The 15,041-nt window shown below is 27.2% G+C and overlaps 1 protein-coding gene across 1 annotated transcript in view; it reads left to right on the top strand.

Moving 5' to 3' along the window:
- Lar (tyrosine-protein phosphatase Lar) overlaps window positions 1-15,041 on the top strand; it is a gene marked incomplete in the record, with an annotated part of 1,210,349 nt that overhangs the window by 427,019 nt on the left and 768,289 nt on the right.

The following is a 15,041-nucleotide window of genomic DNA, read 5'->3' as shown; positions in this document are numbered from 1 at the left end:
CTAATGGTAGATAATTCAAACTAACATATGTAAACAGTTGCATGGAATATTGGACAGAGGGTCAAAAAAATTAATGTCCTCAATATCCCAAAAGAATTTAAAATTTTTTAATTTTTATTTTGATTTCAGCTTAAAACCATGCGTTGACTAAACTACAAGAGTAGCTTATCAAACCAAGGAACATTATATTTGTCGAATTTATTATGTTTACCTTTAGACTGCCAGATAGTTGGATGGACGGCCATTTCGGAATTACCATATTCCTCATAAACATCCTCTACTTGCAGTGAAACTATCAACCAATTATCGAAATAAATTCGGATAATTCACTAAACCCAAAATGAATTACTCTCAAGCGTCCCCGAAAATCGGAATTCGAAAAACGACTTTACAACATTTTTTACAAATATTTCACTTTTCTCCATTTTTATTTCTATAGAAAATTTTCTCAAAAATTTATTTATTTTATTTAGAAAATTTTGTCGAAATTTTATTTCTATAGAAAATTTTGTCAAATTTTTTTTCTATAGAAAATTTTATTTCTATAGAAAATTTTATTTCTATAGAAAATTTTGTCATTTTGTAAAAATTTTATTTCAATAGAAAATTTTGTCAAAATTTTATTTTTATAGAAAATTTTGTCAAAAATTTATGTCAATAGAAAATTGAGTCAAAATTTCATTTCTATAGAAAATTAGGCAAAATATAATTTTTATAGAAAATTTTGTCAAAATTTTATTTCTATAAGCAATTTGATCAAAACTTTTTTGCTCTAGAAAATTTTCACAAAATTTTATTCCAATAGAAAATTTTATCAAAATTTTATTTCTTAGCAAATTTTGTCAAAATTTTTATTTCCATATAAAAAGTTTGTCAAAATTTTGTTTCCATAGAAAATTTAGTCAATTTTTTTTTATAGAAAATTTTGTCAAAATTTTATTTCTATAGAAAATTTTGTCAAAAGTTTATTTCTTATAAAGTTTTGTCAAAATTTTTATTTCTATAGAAATTTTTGTCAAAATTTTATTTCTTAGAAAGTTTTGTCAAAATTTTTATTTCTATAGAAAATTTTGTCAAAATTTTATTTCTATAGAAAATTTTGTCAAAATTTTATTTCTATAGAAAATTTTGTCAAAATTTTATTTCTATAGAAAATTTTGTCAAAATTTTATTTCTATAGAAAATTTTGTCAAAATTTTATTTCTGTAAAAAACTTTGTCAAAATTTTAATTTCATAGGAAATTTAGTAAAAATTTTTTGGGAGCCACCGTGGTGCAATGGTTTATTTCCATAGAAAATGTAGTCAATTTTTTTTTGTTTTATAGAAAATTTTGTCAACATTTTATTTCTAGAGAAAAATTTTTTTAAAATGTTATTTCCATTGAAAATTTAGTCATCATTTTATTTCTATAGAAATTTTTGTCAAAATTTTATTTCTTAGAAAGTTTTGTCAAAATTTTTATTTGTATAGAAAATATTGTCAACATTTTATTTCTATAGACAATTTTGTCAAAATTTTATTTGCATAGGAAATTTAATCAAAATTTTCTAGGAGCCACCGTAGTGCAATTGTTAGCATGCCCGCCTTGTATACAGAAGGTCGTGGGTTCGATTCCTGCTTCGACCGAACACCAACAAGTGTTTCAGCGGTGGATTATCCCACCTCAGTAATGCTGGTGACATTTCTGAGGGTTTCAAAGCTTCTCGAAGTGGTTTCACTGCAATGTGAAACGCCGTTCGGACTCGGCTATAAAAAGGAGGTCCCTTGTCATTGAGCTTAACATGGAAACGGGCAACACTCAGTGATAAGAAAGAAGTTCACCAATGTGGTATCACAATGGACTGAATAGTTTAAGTGAGCCTGATACATCGGGCTGCCACCTAACCTAACCTAACCTAGTCAAAATTTTATTTCTATAGAAAATTTTGTCAAAATATAATTTTTATAGAAAATTTTGTCAAAATTTTATTTCTATAGAAAATTTGGTCAAAATTTTTTTGCGCTATAGAAAACTTTGTCTAAATTTTATTTCAATAGAAAATATTCTCAAACTTTTATTTCTATAGAAAATCTTGTCAAAATCTTATTTCTATATAAAAAATTCTCGAAATTTTTTTTCTATAAAAAATTTTGTCAAACTTTTATTTCTATAGAAAATTTAGTCAACATTTTAGTTTGTAAAAAATTTTGACAAAATTTTATTTCTATAGAAAATTTTCTCAAGATTTTATTTCTACAGAAAATTTTCTCAAAATTTTATTTCTATAGAAAATTTTGTCACAATTTTTATTTTCATAAAAAATTTAATTTTCATAAAAAATTTTGTCAAAACTTTATTTCCATAGAAAATTTTCTCAAAATTTATTTCTATATAAAATTTTGTCAATATATTATTTCTACAGAACATACTATGGAAAATTTTGTCAAAATTTTATTTCTATAGAAAATTTAGTCAACATTTTATTTCCATAGAAAATCTTGTCAAAATTTTATTTTCATAGAAAATTTTGTCAAAATTTTATTTCCATAGAAAATTTTGTCAAAATTTTATTTCCATATTGCTGAAATATGCTATTGCTGAAATATTAGCAATAAGAGAGGTGGCGAATTGGCTGAGAAGTAATGTTCCAAAAAATGTGGCATTAATATATACTCAGACAGTCAACCTGCAATAAAATCCTTGGACTCTGTGTTCCTCAACTCGAAAACGGTCATCGATTGCCGCAAATCTCTCAATGAGATGGCTGAGCAGTACAATATTCACCTAATATGGGTGCCTGGCCATAGGAACATTCCGGGGAACTGCGAAGCGGATGAGTTGGCAAGGCTAGGGACTACCTTACATATTCCAGGGGAACTAGAATTTGTTGGTATGCCCCTAGCTACCTGCAAGCTCATGCTGCGTGAGAAGGCTGTTATGATGGCAAATGTTCGATGGGAGAATTGCAAGGGTTGTAACGACACCAAGCAAATATGGCCCCATTTCAACTTAAACCGCACACTAGATATGCTAATGTTCTCGAGACGTCAGGTATCACTCCTGATATCTGCTATAACGGGTCGCTGCCTGATAGGAGATTTTGCAAAAACTATTGGCGCGAAGTATAATGACTATTGTATGAGCTGTCATGATGCGGAGGAAAAAGAATCAATTAAACACCTCTTGTGTGAGTGTCCTGCATTTTGTGTAAAGCGCAAGCAACTTTTAGGAGCATATAGCTTCAGATTACTGGCGGATCTGGAAAACGTTAACTTAAGCAGTCTGCTAATATTTTTGGAACAATCTGGTTGGTTCAACAAAGAAAAATAATCAAGAAGGTTCAGCGGTTAAAACTAGAAGTGCCCATATGTAATAGGTACTTTTAGTTAATGTGGTATCACAATGGACTGAATAGTCTAAGTGAGCCTGAATCTTAATCGGGCTGCCACTTTAACCTAACCTTAACCTAACCTATTTCCATAGAAAATTTTGTCAAAATTTTATTTCTACAGAAAATTTTCTCAAGATTTTATTTCTACAGAAAATTTTCTCAAAATTTTATTTCTGTAAAAAATTTTGTCAAAATTTTAGTTTCATGGAAAATTTTTTCAAAATTTTATTTTCATAAAAAATTTTGTCAAAATTTTATTTCCATAGAAAATTTTCTCAAAATGTTATTTCTATATAAAATTTTGTCAACATATTATTTCACAGAACATAACTAAAAATGTCTAGTTAACCGGAAAAACAATTTCTACAGAACTGTTATTAACATTTAAATTCTGTTGGTGTGATTTACATGAATCCCTGTGCAGAGTTTCTCCATAATATGTTAATTCGTACATTTCACTGTTAAAGACTTTCAAAATGATTTTATAAAATAGAATAACAGAAATCTGTATTTGTCTATTATTTACAATCACTGTTAATGGTACCCTTATATGATTCAGGTGGTTTACTCTTAACATTACTCTTAGTTATAACAGCATATTTAAAGTTAATGTTTATTTATGTTAATTTAAGACTATGTAGATTATCGCTCTGTTGTACTTTCTTAATACGGAGATAGTAGTAATCACATTACAGACCTGTTTGCGGTATCTGCACCAAGGAGGATATAAGGTGTCATATTGTAGGCAATGTTTCCTAAAGTTCTGCCTTTTAATCTTCCTACAGACAAAAATCCATTCTATTTAAATTGTTAACTCACTAGATTCCTTTGACAGTATATGAATAATTTATCACAATAACGATAACTATTTTTCCTTACATTATTATTACTACCTAATATAAATTACTGCAATGCTCATTATTCCTTTTATTGCAATATTCATTACTCTCTTTATCTTGGATATTTAATTTCTCTTAATAATTCTCTCTAATTCGAGCTCTCTTCATTATCTGAAGCATTTGAATTACTCAGCACTGTTACTGTTAACTTCCATGTTAATTGCCTAAGGTATCTTTCATACTCTTATGATATTAAAATAAATCTGAGAGTACCAAAAAGTAAATGTAAAATAACATTTTTCTCTCCCTCTTTGTCTTTAAAGAGAGCCACAATATTGTTTATTTGTAGTAAAATTCACCTCTGCTCTAGTTGGTGTTCTCTTTTAACATAAACCTAGGTTAGTATTATTTTAATAGAGACTATCTTGCAAGGTAAATTTTACATTGCTCTCCATATCTCTTGTGGGAGTTTTAGAGATTGGTAATGGATTTTTGGTTCTTTAAGAGAAATTATTACTTGGTTGATACGTGGAAAGTGGGACTAATGAAGGTACTCTATATTTAACTGATTAAATTCACCCTCTATCCAGGAGCACCACTTAATATATGTCATTACGCTATTAGAAATGTTAGTGTTGAGTTTAGCCAATTGGGAAGTGGAGGTCGTCGCATAGCATTAAACTTGCTTTTGGGTCATGCATTGAAATATTGGTTTCAAACCCCATAAGAATATGGTGAATTTGTGAGTCAATTCAGCTCTGTCCATCCGTCCAGTTTTAAGTTATAGCCCCAGAAAATATCAGCGAATTTTTCCCAATCAAAATTTTAATTGAATTTCAAAACATGTCTACTAATTTAATTGATTTTAATTAAGACAAAAGTCAATCCAAACCAGATTAAATTAATGTATCAATTTATTTTTTAATCGATCTGGTTAAAATTCGGCATGTGATGTAAAAATTCGTTTTCTAAATACCATACAAAAATTGGTTTATATAGGCCCATGATTACAAACACGCCAACAAATAATTCTTTCCTCCCAAACCAAATTTTTGACAAACAAATGTCGTTTTCCATTTGGTTTTCCTTGTAAGGAAGTTTGTTTTGTAAAAAAGTATATACTTTTTGTGATAAACGTTGATTCTTTTATATGATATAAAAACAATTTCATAAAGACTAACTCAAAAAAAAATTCTTTTCTGGCTAATTTGTATCTTCCCTCCTTCCCGCTTCCACTAGGGATTTTAGTTCTTTAGCTCCTTTTTGTGTAATACAAACAATGTGGAAGAATTTATTTGATTTTATATTTGTTTTAAATTTTATCTTTCGAACCGCAGTTTGTAAGCCAACACACTATCCACTACGTAGCTACGTAGCTGTCATGGTCATCACCAGACAATTATCGCTATAGCCATTAACCCACAAGCAAAGCAAACAGTCCACAGCAGATATATTTATAGGGCATGGTTTTGGGCGCCCTCGAGCCCATGTAAAGAAACTTTAGTTAACAGAAACATACATTTAGTTGGCAACTGAGCAATGGTTAGCATACCCGACTTCCATACAAAGCGTCGAGGGTTCAATCCCTGCTTCAACTGAACACCAAACATTTTATTTTTATTTTTAGTGTATAAATTGTACATATCATCGATGACCTTATTTTATTTTAAGAAAATGTCATTTAGAAATAGAGAAATATTTTTTTTTAATTACATTTCTCATAAATATTACACCTAAATATAGTTCCTTGTCATTATGATGAATTTAGTTGCATAAGTATGGGCGCATTAATACATTGTTATTTGTAACTATCGTATCGTAATACGACAATAGCAATTTGTTGTCTACATTAAATATTCAAATTTGCTCTGCAAAACCAAAACATATTTAACCCAAATTTTTGGATACGCTTTGTGTAAGGGAAAATTTCTTTAAAATAAAAGAATTTAATTGCTATTAATATGAATATACACTGCAAATTTCTTTAAAATAATGTTTTAAGTTTTTAATCTTAGCTTGACAAATTTTTTTAGTTAAATTTAGGACATTAATCTACGAAATTTGTGTCTCTCAGTTAATGTGATCTGCTGTTGAAGTAAAGGAAATTTTTCTTACAGCAAAGAAAAGCATTTAAAGAAATAATTTTTAAATTAACTGGGATATCGATGGTTTGGATTTAATATAAAAACGCTCGAAAGTGACTGTTTGCATCTTGACTACAAAGCTACAAAGTCTTCCAAAATAAAAGATTTTTGTTTTTGATACGAAATTGACTTTTTCAAAATTTTATTTCTATAGAAAATTTTGTCAATATGTATTTTCTATAGAAAATTTCATGAAAATTTTGTCAAAAATGTATTTCTATGGAGAACGTTGTCAACATTTTATTTCCATAGAAAATTTTGTCAAAATCTTATTTCTATAGAACAATTTTGTCAAAATTCTATTTCTATAGAAAAATGTTGTCAAACTTTAATTCTATAGCAATTTTTTTCAATATTTTATTTTTATAGACAATTTTGTCAATTTTTTTTCTATAGAAAATTTTGTCAAAATGTTATTTCGTCAAAATTTTATTTCTATGGAGAATGTTTGTCAAAATGTTATTTCGTCAACATTTTATTTCTATGGATAATTTTTGTCAAAATTTGTAGAAATTTTATTTCTATAGAAAATTTTGTAAATTTTTTTTATGGAAAATTTTGTCAAAATTTTATTTCTAACGAAAATTTTTGTCAATATTTTTTTTTAGAAAATTTCACAAAATTTTATGCCAAAATTTTATTTCTATAGAAAATTTCATGTAAATTTTGTCAACATTTTATTTTTATGGAAAATTTTGCGAAAATTTTATTTCTATAGAAAATTTTGAAAAAAACTTATTTCTATAGAAAAGTTTGAAAAAAAATTTATTTCTATAGAGAATTCTGTCAATATTTTTTTCTATAGAAAATTTCATGAAAATTTAGAAAATTTTCTCAAAAATTTATTTCTATGGAGAATTTTGTCAAAATTTTATTTCTGTAGATAATTGTATGTTAATTTTGTGAAAATTTTATTTCTATAGAAAAGTTTGCCAAAATTTTATTTCTATAGAAAATTTTGTCAAAATTTTATTTCTATAGAAAATTTTGTCAAAATTTTATTTCTATAGAAAATTTTGTCAAAATTTTATTTCTATAGAAAATTTTGTCAAAACTTATTTCTATAGAAAATTTTGCCAAGAATATATTTCTATAGAAAATTTTGTCAAAAATTTATTTCTATGGAGAATTTTGTCAAAATTTTATTTCTCTAGAAAATTTTATGTAAATTTTGTCAAAATTTAGTTCTATAGAACATTTTGTCAAAATTTTATTTCTATAGAAAATTTTGTCAAAATTGTATTTCTATAGATAATTTTGCACAATTTTATTTCTATAGATAATTTTGTCAAAATTTTATTTCTATAGAAAATTTTATCACAATTTTATTTCTATAGAAAATTTCATGTAAATTTTGTCAAAATTTTATTTCTATGTAGAATTTTGTCAAAATTTTATTTCTATAGAACATTTTGTCAAAATCTTATTTCTATAGAAAATGTTGTCAAAATCTTATTTCTATAGAAAATTTTGTCAAAATCTTATTTCTATAGAAAATTTTGTCAACATTTTATTTTTATGGAAAGTTTTGTCAAAATTTTATTTCTATCGAAAATTTAAAAAAAAAAATATTTCTATAGAAAATTTTTAAAAACTTTATTCCTGTAGAAAATTTTGAAAAATTTTATTGCTATAGAAAATTCTGTCAATTATTTTTTTTTTTGTTTCTATAGAAAATGTCACAAAATTTTGTCAATTTTTTTTCTATAGAAAATGTCACAATTTTATTTCTATAGAAAATTTTGTCAAGATCTTATTGCTATAGAAAAATTTTGGCAATATTTTATTTCTACAGAAAATTTTGTCACAATTTTATTTCTATAGAAAATTTTATGTAATTTTTGTTAATTTTTTTTTTTTCTATGGATAACGTTGTCAAAATTTATTTTGTCAAACTCTTATTTCTATAGAAAAATTTTGTCAAAATTTTATTTCTATAGAAAAATGTTGCCAATATTTTATTTTTATAGAAAATTTTATTTCTCTAGAAATTTCTGTCAAAATTTTATTTCTATAGAAAATTTTGTCAAAATTAAATTTTTATAGAAATTTTTTTCAAAATTTTATTTCTATAGAAAATTTTGCCACAATTTTATTTCTATCGAAAATTTTGTCACAATTTTATTCCTATAGAAAATTTCATGTAAATTTTGTCAAAAATTTATTTCCATAGAAAATTTTGTCAAAATCTTATTTCTATAGAAAAATTTTGTCAAAATTTTATTTCTATAGAAAAATACTGTCAAAATTTTATTTCTATAGAAAAATACTGTTAAAACTTTAATCCTATAGAAAATTTTGTCAATATTTTATTTCTATAGAAAATTTTGCCAAGATTTTATTTCTATTATTAATATAGAAAATTTTGTCAAAATTTTATTTATATAGAAAATTTCGTCAAAATTTTATTTCTATAGAAAATTTTAATTTAGTCAAAAATGTATTTGTATGGAGAACGTTGTCAAAATTTTATTTCTATAGATAATTTTGTCAAAATTTAATTTCTATAGAAAATTTTGTCATGATCGTTTTTCTATAGAAAATTTTGTCAAAAATTTATTTCTATGGAGAATTTTGTCAAAATTTTATTTCTATAGAAAATTTTGTCAAAATTTTATTTCTATAGAAAATTTTGTCACAATTTTATTTCTATAGAAAATGTCATGTTAATTTTGTCAAAATTTTTTTTCTTTTGTCAATTTTGTCAAAATCTTATTTATATAGAAAATTTTGTCAAAATTTTACTTCCATTGAAAATTTGGTCAATATTTTATTTTTATGGAAAATTTTGTCACAAATTTTATTTCTATGGAGAATTTTGTCAAAATTTTATTTCTGTAGAACATTTTGTCAAAATTTTATTTGTATAGAAATTTTTGTGTTTATTTCCATAGACATTTTAGTCAAAATTGTATTTTTATAGAAAATTTTGTCACAATTTTATTTCTATAAAAATTGATGTAACTCTTATTTAGAGAGGTATATTTTCCAAAATCTACCAAACAGTAGAAAATCTAAAATTTTTGGTAGAATTGTACCAACTGTGGCAACCGTGGTCTGAAGTTGGAAATTTCTATTGTCGTTAACAAGTTTTTAAAGGACTTCGATAGCGCATGAAAAAAATAGCTTAAAAAGGTTAAAAATTTGTTTCCTATAATCAATTATGCAAAACTCAAATTTAAAAGAGAATTGTGTGTTAATGTATCCTTACTTCAATTCTCCGGAAATAATGCTTCGGAATCAATACAAAAGTTATTAGAGCAAAAACGAAATTTTTGCGATTTTCGTTGTATTCTCAAAAATGTCTGTTTCACCGTTTGAAAAAAATGTGGCAAATTAACAAATGAAATAGTTCATAAGCCAAATAAAATACCTTAACATTTATTAATAATTTTAAGCGGTCACATGTACCACCTGAATATATGTATAAATATCTCAAAGGCATTTTTATATTTTAGGTAAATTGGGATATTCCACAGAATATTCCCTGGAATTTCCACAGAACATTCCCTGGAATTTCAAGTAGTGATTTTCGGTGGAGTGGAGACTAATTGATTGTTAGGTTTAATTTAGAGGATTTCACAATTTATTATAAAAACTGATATAAAATGAAACGTCACATTGTGGAAGTGGACACCCAGGTAGCTAATTTTGGGAAACCTCACGAGAATTGTCTACTTTTAAGAGGTTTAGGGTTTTCAGAATATGCCACTTTCTTAAAATCTCTATGCCACCTTTTGGTTACGACTGACCCTTGCAGTTCCAGTTTTATTCAATTCTCAACAGTAATGCTGACTTGGTACTAGTTTTGCCCTAATTTATACGTTTTTTAATTTGCCTTGCATTTAAAGCGACATTTACCTATATCTCAGGTTTACTTACTTCTTTTATGCTCTCACAGTTTTTAGTTCTTCTCAATTTAGTTGCTACATTCCTACGTACATTTATCTTGCAATATTCAATATTACTGTTTATTTAAGATTTCGTTTTTGTTTTCGAATGCCACAAATCTCTCTGTGGCATAACTTTATGAACGAACTCTATGTTTAAGTAAATATTTAGCATACTTCTAGGCAGTCAGCAATACGAACGAACAAAGGCTTTCGTTTGAAGTACGAATATTGGCGGCACCGGTCATTTGCTCTGTTTATTTTGCTATCATTATTGTTGGAGATGGCATAACTTTACACATAAAAGCGGGAATAATATTCAACACTATTCACTCTGATTTTCTCTTTACCGAGACTCTCTTGTCCGGGAACTCTTACACGGGGGTGCTCTCACTTTCTCTCAAAGAACGTGCGCCTTAGATATTTAGTACATACTCCCCTAAACTCACCACTAATAACTTCATTTTTCAAAAGTGTGATGGAAAACCACAAAGAGAGCCTGTGTTAGAGTTATACTCAAATAATGGTCTGGCCCTTGTATTACTTTATGGGGAATTTTCTCTCTAGCTATAGAGAGTAGAAATGAGAGGATGATGATGAATCCTACCATCTTGCTTACATTGTATAGCCTTTGCCACAGAGCTAACATTTGGGACAAGTTAGTACAATTTCGGGATTTGCCAGGTTGTAAAGGATATTCACAGAGAAATCACAAACTTTGCGTGTATTTTTTTTTTTGTGCGTTGCGGGTGAAATAAGAAAACCAAAATAAAAAGGAAAAAAATCGTAAAGCGCGCTAAAAAAATCGAAATTGTAATTTTTGCTTTCAAAGGAAATTAATAAAATAGAAATTAAAAATAATTTTAAAAAAAATAAATAAATTTTTCCTTTTTCAAAGATCGAAAAATGCTTAACTTCGTTTTACTATACATGAATTTTCGGCTTTTATTAAAAGCTTCGTTGAAATAACGAGAGTCTTTGATGTTTGTTTTTATACTGGGAATACGTGTTTGCATTTGAAACCGGGTCGTTTTTGGCGATTTTACCTTTGGCCGTAAAGTCTTTCCCAGGCTGAAACTAAAGCAAAAAAAAAAGAAAAACTCATCCTGACGAATCGTTTGAAAAACATGTGAAATAATCTAATTCATATAAATTTAATTAATTTTAAATAAAAATCTGTAAATATCTAAGAGGAAAAAAAAATCATAATAAAAATAAAAAAAGTTTTCCAATACTAAAGCATTCGTGCTTCAAAAAAAAAAAATAATGCATCAATATCCGCGCAGTTCAATGTATGTAAATAATTCCAAATCCATATGAGTGTTGTGAGTTTGTGTATAAATATAATAGTTCCATTTTAAAAATAAAATATAAATAAATATATTAAATGAAATTGTATAATCCTTAAATCAATTTTCACACAAAATATAAGCAATCAAATCCTACAGCAACCGATTTCCATGCATATGCATACTCAACGAAATCTCCAACCAGGAATAAAAGTAATCTCCTATGGAAAAGGATTAAATTAAAAAAATAAATGGTAATTTTTTTTATTTTAATCTATTAAAAATATGGTATTAAATATAAGCCAAACAATGTGTGTTGAAAATTATATTGGTGTGTATATATTCTGTGTATTTGAGCATTTCAAGTTTTTTACTTTGAATTGATGAAGATGCCTACTTTTAGGCGGATTTTCATTGAAATATTAAATAAATGAGAAATTCTTAATTCTTTTGATAGTAAATCTGTGTTTTCTACTATAACACTATGTAACAAAATTTTTTTACTGTTCAAAAAATTTTCCTGAAGACTCGTAAGCTGGAAAGAGTTGGATATTATGGCGATGACACTCAGCTAATATTAGATTTTTAGGAGATTTTTTTGGGTCATTTCAAATGTAAAAATTAAAAATTTATATCTCTAGGTACCGAATTTTAAGCGAATTTAAAAAAATCCTATTTAAAAAAGAAAAAAAAATAATAATAAAAAATTGCTTCAATTATGAGATTTGAGATTTTGAATCTAAAAAAAAATATATATATTTTAATTTGGATTCTAGAGGGAAACTTAACCCTTAAATGCAAAAGATCGCCAATTCCTCCGAAAAAAAATATATAAAATGCAAAATGGTAAACAAAGAACAACTCAAAAAAAAAAAAAATTTCCCCCTTGTTCCGAAATTTGGAATCGCAAAATTTTCATTTGGCCATAATTTCTTATATCTCTATGTACCGAATTTCAAGGTAATTTAAAGAACAAAATATTTAAAAAAAGAAAAAAATAATAAAAAATTGCTTCAATTATGAGACTTGAGATTTGAATCTTAAAAAAAAATTTGCTTCAATTATGAGATATGAGATTTTGAATCTAAAAACAAAAATTGTTTTTGTTTGGGTTCTAGAGTGCAACTTAACCCTTAAATGCAAACAAACACCGATTCCTCTGAAGTAAAAAAATATATAATATGCAAAATGGTAAATAACCAAAATCTACATACCCCATTTTTTCCAAACAAAATTATCCCCCATGTTCCGAAATTCGGAATCGCAAATCGCAAAATTTTCATTTGGCCATAAATTCTTATATCTCTAGGTACCGAATTTCAAGGGAATTTAAAGAAAATATATTTAACAAAGAAAAAAAAAATAATAATAATAATAATAAATTTCTTCAATTATGAGATTTGAGATTTTGAATCTAAAAAAATTTTTTTTGTTTGGATTCTAGAGTGAAACTTAACCCTTAAATGCAAAAGATCATCGATTCCTCCGAAGTAAAAAATTATAATATGCAAAATGGTAAATAAAGAACATCTGCATATCACATTTTCTTAAAAAAAAAAAAAAAAAATATCCCCCATGTTCCGAAAATCGGGATCGCAAATCACAAAATTTTCATTTGGCCATAATTTCTTAACCCTGAATTTTATTAATTTAAATCTTGGTAATATAGTTCTCTTTAAGGAGAAGTTCAAATTAAAATTGTATTGGCGTCCAAGAGTAACTGTATTTTTTTTCGTTAAAAGAAAAATAAATGTTTGCTATTTGAGATTCAGAATATCGGAACATGGGGATATATTTTTTTTTTTTTTTTGAAAAATGTGATATGCTGGTGTTATTTATTTACCATTTTTATACCCTGCTCCACACTGTGGAACAGGGTATTATAAGTTAGTGCATATGTTTGCAACACCCAGAAGGAGACGAGATAGACACATGGTGTCTTTGGCAAAAATGGTCAGGGTGGGCTCCTGAGTCGATATAGCCATGTCCGTCTGTCCGTGAACACATTTTGTAATCAAAGTCTAGGTCGCAGTTTTAGTCCAATCGACTTCAAATTTCAGAATAGATCCCTATTGATTTTGGAAGAAATGGCCCCAGAATCCAGAATTTTACCTTAATTGGCTTAAAATTTTGCACAAGAAGAACAATTAGTACTATAGTCCAGTGTGCCAAATTTCATTGAAATCGGTTCAGATTTAGATATAGCTCCCGTATATATCTTTCGCCCGATATGCAGTAATACGGTCCCAGAAGCCAGAGTTTTTCCCCAATTAGGTTGAAATTTTGCACAGGGAGTAGGACTAGCAGTGTAGTCAAGTGTGCAAAATTTTATTGAAATCGGTTCAGATTTAGATATAGCTCCCATATATATCGTTCGCCCGATTTACACTCATATGACCACAGAGGCCATTTTTTTGCTCCGATTTAGTTGAAATTTTGCACAGGGAGTAGAATTAACATTGTGGCTATGCGTGCCAAATTTGGTTGAAATCGGTTCAGATTTAGATATATCTCCCATATATAGCTTTCGCCCGATTTACACTCATATGACCACAGAGGCCATTTTTTTGCTCCGATTTAGTTGAAATTTTGCACAGGGAGTAGAATTAGCATTGTAGCTATGCGTGCCAAATTTGGTTGAAATCGGTTCAGATTTAGATATATCTCCCATATATAGCTTTCGCCCGATTTACACTCATATGACCACAGATGCAAATTTTTAACTCCGATTTAGTTTAAATTTTGCACAGAGAGTAGAATTAGCATTGTAGCTATGCGTGACAAATTTGGTTGAAATCGGTTCAGATTTAGATATAGCTCCCATATATATGTTTTTCTGATTTCGTCAAAAATGGTCAAAATACCAACATTTTCCTTGTAAAATCGCCACTGTTTAGTTGAAAAGTTGTAAAAATGACTCTAATTTTCCTAAACTTCTAATACATGTATATCGAGCGATAAATCATAAATAAACTTTTGCGAAGTTTCCTTAAAATTGCTTCATATTTAAATGTTTCCCATATTTTTTTTTACTAACATTGTGTTCCACCCTAGTGCATTAGCCGACTTAAATTTTGAGTCTGTAGATTTTGTAGAAGCCTATCAAATTCTGTCCAGATCGAGTGATATTTAAATGTATGTATTTGGGACAAACCTTTATATATAGCCCCCAACACATTTGCCGGATGTGATATGGTATCGAAAATTTGGATCCCCAAAGTGGTGCAGGGTATAATATAGTCGGCCCCGCCCGACTTTAGACTTTCCTTACTTGTTTTTAATGAAATGGTGGTTGTTTCTTAAAAAATACAGTGCACATTCAATTGAGTTTTCATTTACAAATAAACAATTTGATTTTAGTAGAGAATAGAGATATGTTTACACTACCAATTTTTCTTCTACCAATATGGCATTTATCTTTGATAAATTTTATTTAACTTTCAATTTGTTGGTTTTTGAATTTTTGTTCAAAGTTTGACTTTTTAATTTTGACTGCAGATTACTCAG

This window comes from Haematobia irritans, chromosome 2 (assembly GCF_050003625.1).
Source record: "Haematobia irritans isolate KBUSLIRL chromosome 2, ASM5000362v1, whole genome shotgun sequence".
Classification (NCBI taxonomy): Eukaryota; Metazoa; Arthropoda; class Insecta; order Diptera; family Muscidae; genus Haematobia; species Haematobia irritans.
Note: the sequence above shows the minus strand (reverse complement) of the source record. Positions and strands in the feature narration are given on the sequence as shown.